Source organism: Sarcophilus harrisii, chromosome 5 (genome assembly GCF_902635505.1).
Source record: "Sarcophilus harrisii chromosome 5, mSarHar1.11, whole genome shotgun sequence".
Lineage (NCBI taxonomy): Eukaryota > Metazoa > Chordata > Mammalia > Dasyuromorphia > Dasyuridae > Sarcophilus > Sarcophilus harrisii.
In genome coordinates this window covers 152,571,909-152,583,888 of record NC_045430.1, presented here as the reverse complement: position 1 = coordinate 152,583,888, position 11,980 = coordinate 152,571,909, and the positions used below count along the sequence as shown (strand labels likewise).

Below are 11,980 nucleotides of genomic sequence, written 5' to 3'. Positions count from 1 at the left end.
AGGCACCACACTCCACAGAGCAAGGAGCTGTCTTTGCTGAACCAGGAAACATCCTCTTTAATGGTCTAAGACTGTGAGAGCTTGGAGAGCTGGGGTACGCCCAAGCCAGCATTGGTAGGAGAGCGCTGAGTAGACACAAGTAGTAATGCAGGGAAAAGAGACATTAGTTTTGTCCCCAAAAGATACGCACAACCTTGAATTTTACTCGAGAATATGGAGAGGAAACTTATAAGTCGGCACAATGAAGCATTCTGGACTTTTTAAGCATGGTCTGCAAATTACTGGGAAGAAAGTTCCATTATTAGACTATTGCATAAACATTACTAAATAAAATCCTCCTTAACCACTGAAAAGGATAGATAGATGGATGAGTTTCATTTTCACCTTCTAATCTTATGAAAACACATGTTGACTAAATAAGCTCTGTTTCTAAGAGCCCTCTCCAAGAACTTATTGAGGATGATTAAACACAAGAAGACATATTTGTAAGGAAATTTAAATATATCAGCGAGTTTTATAGCAAATGTATGAGACAGCAATGGTGCAGTAGAAGATTCTATAAATATTTATTGCAGGATGTACTAGTAAATGTTTAACAATAGGCTCTCTAGATGGGAAAAATAAGCAAGAAAACATTTTTAGGTTTAATCTACACCATTAACATTTTCTCCATCCCTTTCCTAATTCGAATCTGGTAGTGTCAGACTCAAATATAAAAAGAATTCCCAGTGGACTATGACATTAGAAAATCACAAACCAACATCATTTATGTTGTATTTCAATTTTATTTATTTATTTAAACATTTCCCAATTACATTTTTAATCTGGTTTGGACTTAATTTGGGAGTTATCTGGCTACTTTCTTGGGGTAGGGGTTGGGTTGCTCAGTTTAACATCTCTGTTCTACAAAATAATAAGTCAAACACTGTTTTGTAGTTTTTTCCAATTTCAGATCCCACTGAATCATGCTCTCTAGAGCAGGTTAAAGTTGTCTCCAGAACCCCCAGGACTGAATTGTATAATTGCTTCTTCCTTCTAGATGCATCCTAGAAACAACAGCTAGATCTGGAGTCAGAAGCTCTGAGTTTGAATGTCACCTTTGCATTGTTCTTCATAAATAACAATGAGCAATATTTATCAACTCTAGGCCTCTTTTTCCCCTCTTTAAACTGTAAATATAGAATTAGATGACCTCTCAGCATCTTCAGTTCTAATTCTATGATCCAGTAATCAAACCCTTTCCTTTAATTAAATAAGAGTTTTGATTAGTGTTCTCTAATGAAAATAAAAGGGAGAGGTGTTTTGTTTTGTTTTACATTTAGGACAAGATATTTGTGTTTGTTAATAGCTATTTTAGAGAAAAAAAAGTTTCACTTAGTGAAGTCATTGAGCTCTTTCCTCAATAGTTTTTGCTTGTTACTTTAATAGACTTTGTTTGGAGGAAAGTTGTTTTTGAGGCTTGAAACTGAACTCAATTAGGATTTCAATTAAACCATAAATTATTTTGGAAATTAGGTAATCCCTTGATTTATCAAATATATACGAGTGCCTAATATTGGTTTACACAGTTTCTTAATACATAAAGTAGATTCAGAAGAATTAAAAATGTTATATATCTTTGTTGAAAACATCTCAAAATGGGAATTTGGAGTAGCTTGAGGGTAACATTTTCATCTTTGTTTCCTATATTTTAAAATTTTACTTTGTAGTTGGATATAATTTTCTTCAAATTTAAATTTTTTAAATGTATTTCTATTACAGAAAACTGTTTAGCATTTCATAGAATCACAGAATGTTAGGATGAAGAGAATGGAAAGATATAGAGAGATCATAAATATCTAATTCAATATGATTACATTATTGGGAAGAAAACTGAGGCCCCAAGTTGTATTAAAAGACAAGGTTAAAAGGCTGACATGGTACTAGAAACCTGGTTCTGTGATCTTTCCACTATGCCATTCTCATTATTGAAGAATTCCATTACATTATTATTGTAGAATTATATTATATTTTGAAAAATTGAATCTTAATTTTAAAATAAATTTTGTTCCAAGATACTGATGATTTAAAAAAAATGTTTGCATGCTTCAGAAGAATAGCCAATGAAGTTTTGAATGGATATTAAAGATTAAAGTTTGAATTTTGCATTTATGGTTTATTGGAACATAGCTGTTTGCCTAAGAGTACTACAAAGTTCTCCTGTGAGGTGATCCTTAAGTGGTTTAATATTATTATATATTGATGAAACATCATTAAGCAAAACTTAGTGTACATAAGTATTTCAATTTTTTAAAGTAAAAAAACCTACTTCAATATTTTCGCAGATTATATTATTTTATACCATGAAAAATTAAATGTAAATCTCACTTTAGAAATTAAATATTTTATATGTAACAAAGGGAGTTTAGTATGTAAAGGAGTACTTCAACAGATTCATGAAAAATCATTCCCAAATTAATTCATAATTTTACTTATTTGCCTGCTATGTGATTATCTCCTGACTTCTGATACTTTGACTCAAAAAAAGAATAAAAGATTATGTCAAGGTTGGGGTCTTATTTTTCTATCACCTTTTATAAATTTAAGATTCTCATCCACATTTACTAAAAAATAGCATCTTATACAGAAACTAATAGCAAAGTAAATTATAATAGAGATTACCTTGTCATTTCTCCTTTGATTTGTTGACTGCTTATTTTTCAACTGTTTATGTATTTAAGGGAAAGAAAGATGATTCACAAGAAACTGGAAATTACTTTTTATGTTAAAGATTTCCTTTCCTTTCAAGTTTCAGGTTTGATGCTTAACTTTAAACATTATTGGGGAAAAGAGATTAAGCTACTGTTTGAGCTCTAGGTCACTACTTATACTTATTCCTAGAACAGTAGGTGTCTTGAAAGCTTCTTACCCTAAACTCACAGTTCAGCTTAGGGAATTAGAAATAATGAAGCCAGTGCTAGCAAGTTTTATTTCTTTAATTTAACCCTTTCAGTTTTGTAAATAGTAGGTGTCACTATCTGGCAAGATTTGGTTAATTGGGGTTGAAAACAAAAAAAGAAAGAAGGTGCTGAAACTTCTGCTCTTTCTAATCTGATGAATGTGGGTAGAGAGGAAGGGAAAAGGAACAAGCATTTACTAAGTACTGATACTGTACTAAGTTCTTTACAGATATTATCTAATTTAAACATCATAACCTTGCAAGGCAAGTTAGGAACTTCATTTACAATTTGGGAAAACTGAGGCAGACAGAGATTAAGTGACTTGTCCAATGTCAGACAGATAGTAATTGTCTAGGGGTCAGATTGACTTCAAGTATTCCTGAATCCAGACTCCATGCATGGTACCATCTAGCTGCATATTCTTTGCAGACAGCACTTTTCTCCTCTTATGGACATGCCCAGGTAATCTTTACCTCTCTTCACCTTGGAGACAAGAGCGTCTATGAGATGTCTATGATTTATGCCACAGTGTCACACACACACACACACACACACACACACACACACAGCCCATGGGCCACCCATGGGCCCATAATACTATCACAACCTGAACTCGATTAAAATGCAGTTAGGAAATATTTTTAAATAAATAAAAAAACACAAATAATGTTAATATGTCATTTTACTAAGTCAAAATGCAGTGCATAGGGATCCTTACATAAAATTTAGTGGTACCCATTTCAATTTGAGTTTGATACTACTATTTAAGTCGCCTGAATCTGGTTCATCAATAACTTCATTAGCTAAAGTTCTATATGGTCACAAGTTATATGATTTGTCTGTTTGAATTCTTTAGGTCCTTATAAAAGTTCCTAATTAAAACCACAAAATTCTCTTACAATTGATTCAGCTCTCAGCTAGATAGGAAAATACTGACGTTTGGGGCAGAAGTTTATACTTTCAACCTGCTTTAATTCTGAATATACTAAGTGGATCACTGGCACCTTCCTTCACACTATCTCCAGAACATAATTAACAGAAATGAGTCACAGATTACTTATAACTGATCATAATTTAAAGGAAACAAAAATCAGGAAGAAGACAAAGCTTAATGAAATAGAGAAAACTATGTAGAAAGAATTTATCAGTGATAGTCACAAAGGAGGGACCTAAACTTTTATTATAATTATATCAAACCCAAATAGATATGGGGACCACTAAGCCATAAGTAAAAATCCCTGTCAATTGCCTCTTGGCTTATTTTAAAAATATAACATCTGTTGTATTTTATTTTTATTTATTTTGTGAAATATTTCTCAATTATATTTTAATCCAGTTCTGGCTGCACCTAGGAGTGTTGTGGGCTGTAGACATATTGTTTTTTTGATATCTCTCAAGGATTTTTCACTTTTTCCAACTGTCATTGTGCTGGAGTTTCCATTCCTGCTACTCTTGCAAATCTGAACTTCTGCCTATGAATGCTGCCATATCTGGAGCTACTTTGATAGACATTGCCCTGCTAGATGACCTTTGTAGCCAGCTCTGCAAAACAAAACTTGAATCTTGTATCTAGTCACTTTAGATCATTGCCTTCCGTATCCAAATATGCTCTTAGTCTCCTGATTGTAATCCCAATGGTGGTGTTCCAAGTCATGGAACTGCAACTCATCATGCATCCCTCCTCCACTCATAAGACATTCACTTTACAATAGCAAGAGCAAAGTTCTTTCTGTTTCAAGAAATTATTATTGGCCATAGCAGTTGTGATTTCAAAGCACAAAAAAAGTATAAAAAATACAAACTTTTCTTAATTTTTTTCTTAAAATGTGGAAAAGAGAAAATATTAAAGCAAATATGCTTTCTGTTTTGTGAAGCTGTATTTTTTTTAAACCTAGTAGGCTGTTTTCAAGTTAAAGGGGTAGAAAGAGGGAAAGATGGACAGTAATCATATACACATATATGATTTTTTAAAATATCAAATTAAATGTCATGTACTCTTTATAAATGATTCAAGATAAGTCCTTAATATCATACTTAAAAATGAAAGGGATCTTAGAGGTCATCTGGTTAACTATCTCCATCATTTTAAGGTAAAGAAATAGAGATTAAGGGATTTTCTAATTTCACACAAGTTGTGAGTAGTGTAGATGAAATTTAAACTTCAGTTCTCTGACTTGAAACAATACTCTATCAATTCCACCATCTGCTGGCTTAATTTTGAGTCATTATAACTTATCAATATGATTATTAATTATGATAATAACTAATAATTATAATAATACATCATTATATTATACTTATATTATTAATGTACTCATTTTTCAGGTGAATAGCATAGTGTACTATTGCAGAGGTGCCAAATACCATGGTACCTAACCAGATTAAAATGTAATTGGGAAATATTTAATAAAATAAATAAAAATAAAATAGAACATAGAAATTGTTAATGTATAGTTTTCTGAGTCAATATGTGCTCAGAGATACTTATGTGTCATTTAATGATCCCATTTCTATCTGAATTTGATGCCACTGTACTAAGGTATTAATATTATTAATAACTAATACCATTAGAGCCAGGATGGTACAGTGGATAGAAAACTGGCTTGTAAGATACTAAAATCTGGATTCAGATTTTGCTTCTGATACATTCTAGCCATGTGACCATTTATGAGTCCCTTAACTTCTCAATTCTCTAAGGAAATCTCTAAGACTGCTAAATTTAATAGAACTGTATTAGTTGAAGTTCATCAGAAGATCCCCAAAACAATGAAATCATAGGCCTACCATCCATCCCTAACCCTATACTTATTATTATTTTTGTCCTCTTCTTCTTTCTCCTTCTTCATCAGTTATAAATGAATAGAATAATTTGTGGTAATGACTTATCAACTAGCTTTACCCAGAACAGAAATTTGCTATTTAAAGGAATATTTTATACAAATACATTCAGTGTGTACAAATTTAATGTATGTACAAATTACTTTTTAGTATAAGGAAAGATATTAAATTTGGGATGTAGGAGAGAAACACTGTTCTCACTGATTTAAAACCAAATAATTTATATAATCAGAGAAAAAGAAGAAAATGGTTTCATTTCTGAAAGCAGAATGAAATATCATCATATTGGATGTTAAGAATTGTCCTGGCCTTGTGAGTTACAATACTATTGTGTCAGGGCATTTTTATCTTCAATTGAATCTTCAAAGATGACAGCATAACCCCCTGCTACCCAATTATAATTGCTTAGATGAATTAATAAAAGAGATGTGGCATTAACCTAATTGACCTATTTTACTGGTCCTGAGGATAGGAATTCCACATCATAAAACTAGGTGATTTGGGATTAAAAAAATCTAGTGAGGTGAATTCCTTTACTCCCTGCCTGAAATATAGCAAGTACCATAAGCAAAAATAATAAATTATACTGAGTGCTATTATTCTAGTGGAGCATTAAAGAGGTGATGGCAAATGGATCATTTTACGCGCAACATTCTAAGAATGGTGTGTTGAAAACAATATAACCTGGAAAATATATGCTCAATGTAATTAGAGGGCATCCTGTAGGAGGTCACCCACTGTATAACATAGAATGAATTTGATTAAACTTTCCCAAGTGGGCTGAGAGTATTTAAAAAATTTAGTATATGTATTCAGTATATTGTGAATATTAACAAATCTTCATTTTTAAGACAAACAATGCACTTTATAGACTCTTTCTGGATTCTTTCCATAGATTTACACATTTAAAACACATCATAAATTTCAAATTATTTTTTGAAGGTGAAAAATGTATTAATCCTTCAGTGCTTATGTCTTAAGGTAAAAATGGACTTGTAGCAAAGTTACATCCTAGTGTTTCCAGTTCCTTGGAGGGAGAGAGTTGCCTGCTAGTTATATTGCTTTCTTCTGAAGTCTGGATAGGCTTTTCAGTTATTTACCTCAATAGAAAACTGAAAGCAAAGTCTTCAACAAAGGAGCTCTGTTTTGCCTGCCCCACTTGCTGAGCTGTTGTCTTCGCCCTTTTCAGAGAAGGAGGGGGTAGTGCTGGGTCAAAGTTGAAGAACACTGAAAAGGAATTCAAGCCTCATGTCGAAATTTGAATTATAGCTTAGTTTGAGTGCCGAGTTGATTCATTTGAATTGAAATTTTTGTATCTGCGGAGGCTTAAGTGACAGATGGTGTTGGAACAACGTAGATAGAGAGCTGGATGCCATATACAAAATGCCCAACTTACATGCTTGATAAACATCTAGTTACTGGACAAGATTTTTAAAAATCGCAGATAGTAAATTTTGGCACATGATACAGTAAGATCTTGAATTGTGTGAATTAAACCTATGCTGGCATATATTCAGATTTATTTGTCTAGTTTAGTTGCATTGCAAATGCTCTAGGTGACCATTTTATCACTGTCCTTTCTAGTCACTTGTGAATAAATACAGGAGTGCTCATCCAGATTTTCTACTAAGATTCTTTGAGTTTTGATAGTTTTCTAAAAATTATTTTGATAGGTGGCAGATCAGTTAAATCTGTCCCAGAAATGGAGCATCCTGTGTTTTTCCTGTATGAGTGTTTGTAAAACATATCTGAGTTATTTTTGGTTATTATACATGCAAAATTATGAACATCCATTTAAGGTTTCACTAAGGCATAAAGCAGAACACCCCCATTTTACTTGAAGGATCCAAATATGCTGTATGTAGTAGGCTATTTGAAATATTTGAGGTATTCAAAAATAAAATTTGCAAAGCAACCTTTTCATTCCAGAAATGTAGGCCATGGAAGGTTAAGCCCAAATAAAATTCAATTATAATTAATTTGGAATCCCACCTAAAATTCATAAAGCCCTGAGTGGAAACTCTGAACTGGTAAAGAGCAAGAGTTATTTTTAATTACTATATTTTACTTCTCCTCACCATTTAATTGAATTTATGAAGTGGTAGCTTTTGTATGCTGATGTTTGTGTGAAGAAGAATGGCAAAAATTAATTTGCATATGAAGCTGATATTTTCAATCCAATATTTGTTTTTAATTTAGGAAAATAAACTTATTAAAAGAATAATAAAATTTTGAAATAAATAAAACTTGAAAATTTGGGGTAATTTTTTAGTGACCATTAAGCAAAAACAAAGCAAATTTATGAGACTTTAATATTTTGATTCATCTCATGGAACGTATATAGTCACAATGAATACAGTCACAGTTTGAATGTTTCAACTAATGTAACATGCATTTTAATAGGTGATGTTTGGCAGCTAAATAACTCCTTGGCTCCATATGCTTCTAGAAACAGTTCTCCCAATGTAGAAAATAGGGCAAGACAAACTAGATCCAGTTTGGATGGGATTATTTGAACTAAGAAGGTGATTCATTAAACAGCAGGGAATGAGTGAGCTCATGGTTAGCTTCATTTACCAGATGCATAAAAATGAATATCAAAGAGCATAAATAATTTAGTTGGTGGGACTCAAGTGGAAAATATAAGTTATGGACAATCTAGATCACTGAAATAACTTGTCATGTTAAAACATATCAATAAAATAATACAATAATTAAATAAAATAATAACCCATAACAAAAAAGAAAAGTAGGCTTAAAAAAGGTACCCAAATCAGGAAAGGGTATCTAAATTAATTCTCTTCTAGAGAAAGTAATTTACCCAGCAATATCATTACTAGTTATGTACCCTAAGGAACTAAAAGATAAAAAGGATAAAAAAAAGTCACAAAAATAACATTAAATACTTTTTTGAAGTAGCAAAGATTTTGAAGAAAAAATGTCAGAGAATTCTAGAAAAAGGCGGAGTTGGTAAGAAAACTTTCATCTTTCCAAATTTCCTCCACAAAAATATCCTGATCATTACTTCAGAGCTACAGAAATGAACATGGTTAATACAGTTGTCTTCCTAAAAACAATTTAAGACCCCAGGAAAGGTCCAACGTCCATGGGCAGAAGTTAGAACAAAATGCACTTCAAATACCTCCAGGCCTACTTTGCAGAATCAATAAACAGCAATATTGTAGAGAGTTGGGTTGAGAGGCAGCCTCACCTTAGAAACTTTCATTTTGCAGACATTGTTGGGGTTTCACTGCTGAGGAAAAGAGACTGAAAGACCTTCCATTGTCTCAGGATGAACAGCAAGCAATTTGCCTAACCAGATGGGTCCCAGAGTAGGGGGGAGAAGAAGCTAGTATACACCTGGATACAGTAGCAAGGGGTATAGATCCTGTTGACTGTGGGTACTTGAAGGAGAACAGAGTACTATCTATTGGGATTACACCTTCAATATACTAATAGGTATACTAAAAAATAAATGAAACAATAAACAAATAAAAATGAGTAAGCAAAGCAGAAATAATTAACCATAGATAAGTACTATAGGAATAGAGAAGATCTGGTTTCATATGCAGAGGATGATAATGGAGCTAAAAAAGTCACTCCTCATTATAAACTTTCTTATTGTCATTTTCTTATTATAAGCAATGAGAAATCCCAAATGGCCTTTAGCACATAAAAGAGTTCTTGGAAGAACTTAAAAAGGATTTTAAAAATCAAATAAGAGAGATCAAGGAAAAATTAGAAAAAAATAACCTAAGAGAATTAAGAAAATTATGAAAAAAAACCTTACTAACTTGAAATAGAGAACCAAAAACTTAGGAAGAAAATAATTCCTTGAAAACTAGGACTGGATTATGGGAAGCTAATGGTGTTCTAAAATACCAGAAAAAAAAGCATAAAGCAAAATCAAAAGAATGGAAAAAAAATAGAAGAGAAATTTAAACATCTCATCAAAACAACAACAACAACAACAACTGATCTAGAGTACAAATCAAGGAGAAATAACATAAAAATAGTCAGACTACCTGAAAAATATAGACTCTTCATACAACATTAAAAACTTTATCAAGGAATATTGCCTAGAAGTTTTAAAACAAGAAAGCAAAGAAAAAATAGAAAAAAATGCCTCAATTACTACTTGTAAGAAATTCCATGTAAACTTACTGAAATGGTATAGTTAAGTTTCTTTCTTTCTTTCTTTTTTAAATTATAGCTTTTTATTTACAAGATATATGCATGGATAATTTTTCAGCATGGATAATTGCAAAACCTTTTGTTCCAATTTTTTCCCTCCTTTCCCCCATCTCCTCCCCCAGATGCCAGGTTGACCAATATATGTAAAATATGTTCAAGTATAAGTTAAATACAAAATATGTATACATGTCCATATAGTTATTTTGCTGTACAAAAAGAATTAACCTGTGAAGGAAATAAAAAATGCAGGTGGACAAAAATAGAGGGATTGGGAATTCTATATAATGGTTCACACTGATTTCCCAGAGTTCTTTTGCTGGGTGTAGCTGGTTCAATTCATGTCTGCTCTATTAGAATTGATTTGGTTCATCTCATTGTTGAAGAGATCCATCTCCATCAAAATTGATCCTCATATAGTATTGTTGTTGAAATATATAATGATCTCCTGGTCCTGCTCATTTCACTCAGTATCAGTTCATGTAAGTCTCTCCAGGCCTTTCTGAAATCATCCTGCTGGTCATTTCTTACAGAACAATAATATTTCATAATAATTATATACCACAATTTATTCAGCCATTCTCTAATTGATGGGCATCCAAAGAAGGCTGCCACAAACATTTTTGCACATGTGGGTCCCTTTCCCTTCTTTAAAATCTCTTTGGGATATAAGCCCAATAGTAACACTGCTGGATCAAAGGGTATGCACAGTTTAATAACTTTTTAAGCATATAGTTAAGTTTCAATGCTCTCAGGTTAAGGAAAAATATTGGAAGCAATGAGAAAAAAATGTAAACATCAATAGATATTACACAAGACCTAGAAGCTACTACATTAAAAGATCATAGGTCTTGGAAGACTGTATTTCATAGAGCAAAAGAGCTGAAGTTACAACCAAGGGTAATTTACCCAGCAAGATTAAATATAATCCTAAATGGAAAAAAGGATATTAAATGAACTTGATAAATAGCATCCTGGAGAAATATAAGGTAAACATTAAAGATCAATTAAAATGGTCTCAATAAAGTTAAATTGTTTACTTTGTATATGTGAAAATATTAGCAGTATTCTTATGATGGTCATCATTATTTGAGTAGTTTAAAAGAAAAGCCTAAAAGAAAGGCTTGGGTTGAGATGAGTATAATCTAAAAAAATAAAATTGTGTAGGGAGTGATTAAAAGAAATAATTATAAAAATGAAGCATAAAAGGAAGAATTGATACAGCAGAAATTAATAGTGGGGAAGGCAAGTAGTGGGGAAGAGAGAAGTGTGTGTGTGCATGTGTGTGTGTGTGTGTGTGTGTGTATGTGTATGTGTGTCTGTAAAAATCTAATTCAAAAAGAAATAAGAGGGCAAGGGGATATAGGTTGATGGGTTGGAGGAGAAGATAAGGGAGAGACTTTTAGAGGGGTAGCAAGTTTAAGGAATAGAGGGCAAGGTTATTTACCTCCAATAAAACAGAGGAGTGAGAAGAGATAGATAAACAGGGTGAGAAGGATGGTGAGGAAAAATTGGAAGAAGGAAAATAAACAATCAGTGTTGTAGCTTAGAATGGGAATGGGAAAAATTAACTCATAAAAGAGAAATGGCTAACAAATTAAAAATCTGAATTCAACAATATGTTGCTTGTAAGAAACATTATATATATATATATATATATATATATATATATATGTATGTATATACACAAAGATAAAAATAAAGGGCAGGAGTGGAATTTATTATGTAAAAAGCAGGAATAGTAATCATGATCTTAGACAAAGTTAAAGTTAAAATAGATATAATCAAGAATGGAAAATAGAGAAATTAAACTCTGTGTCAACAATATTGTTCAAAATTGTTTCAGATCATTTAAAATACCTAGACACTATGAAACATCTGAGTTGTATACTTTGCAAAACAAAGGAACTGTATAAAATACCACATAAATAGTTTTCACACAAATAAAGCCAGATCTAAATAATTGAATTAATATTTATTGTTCATAGGTAGATAAAACCAATATAATTTAA

At 31.9% G+C, this 11,980-nt stretch overlaps 1 protein-coding gene across 38 annotated transcripts in view; it reads left to right on the top strand.

The window, feature by feature from the left end:
* NRCAM (neuronal cell adhesion molecule) overlaps positions 1–11,980 on the top strand; it is a 315,510-nt gene that overhangs the window by 1,859 nt on the left and 301,671 nt on the right. The window lies entirely within an intron of this gene.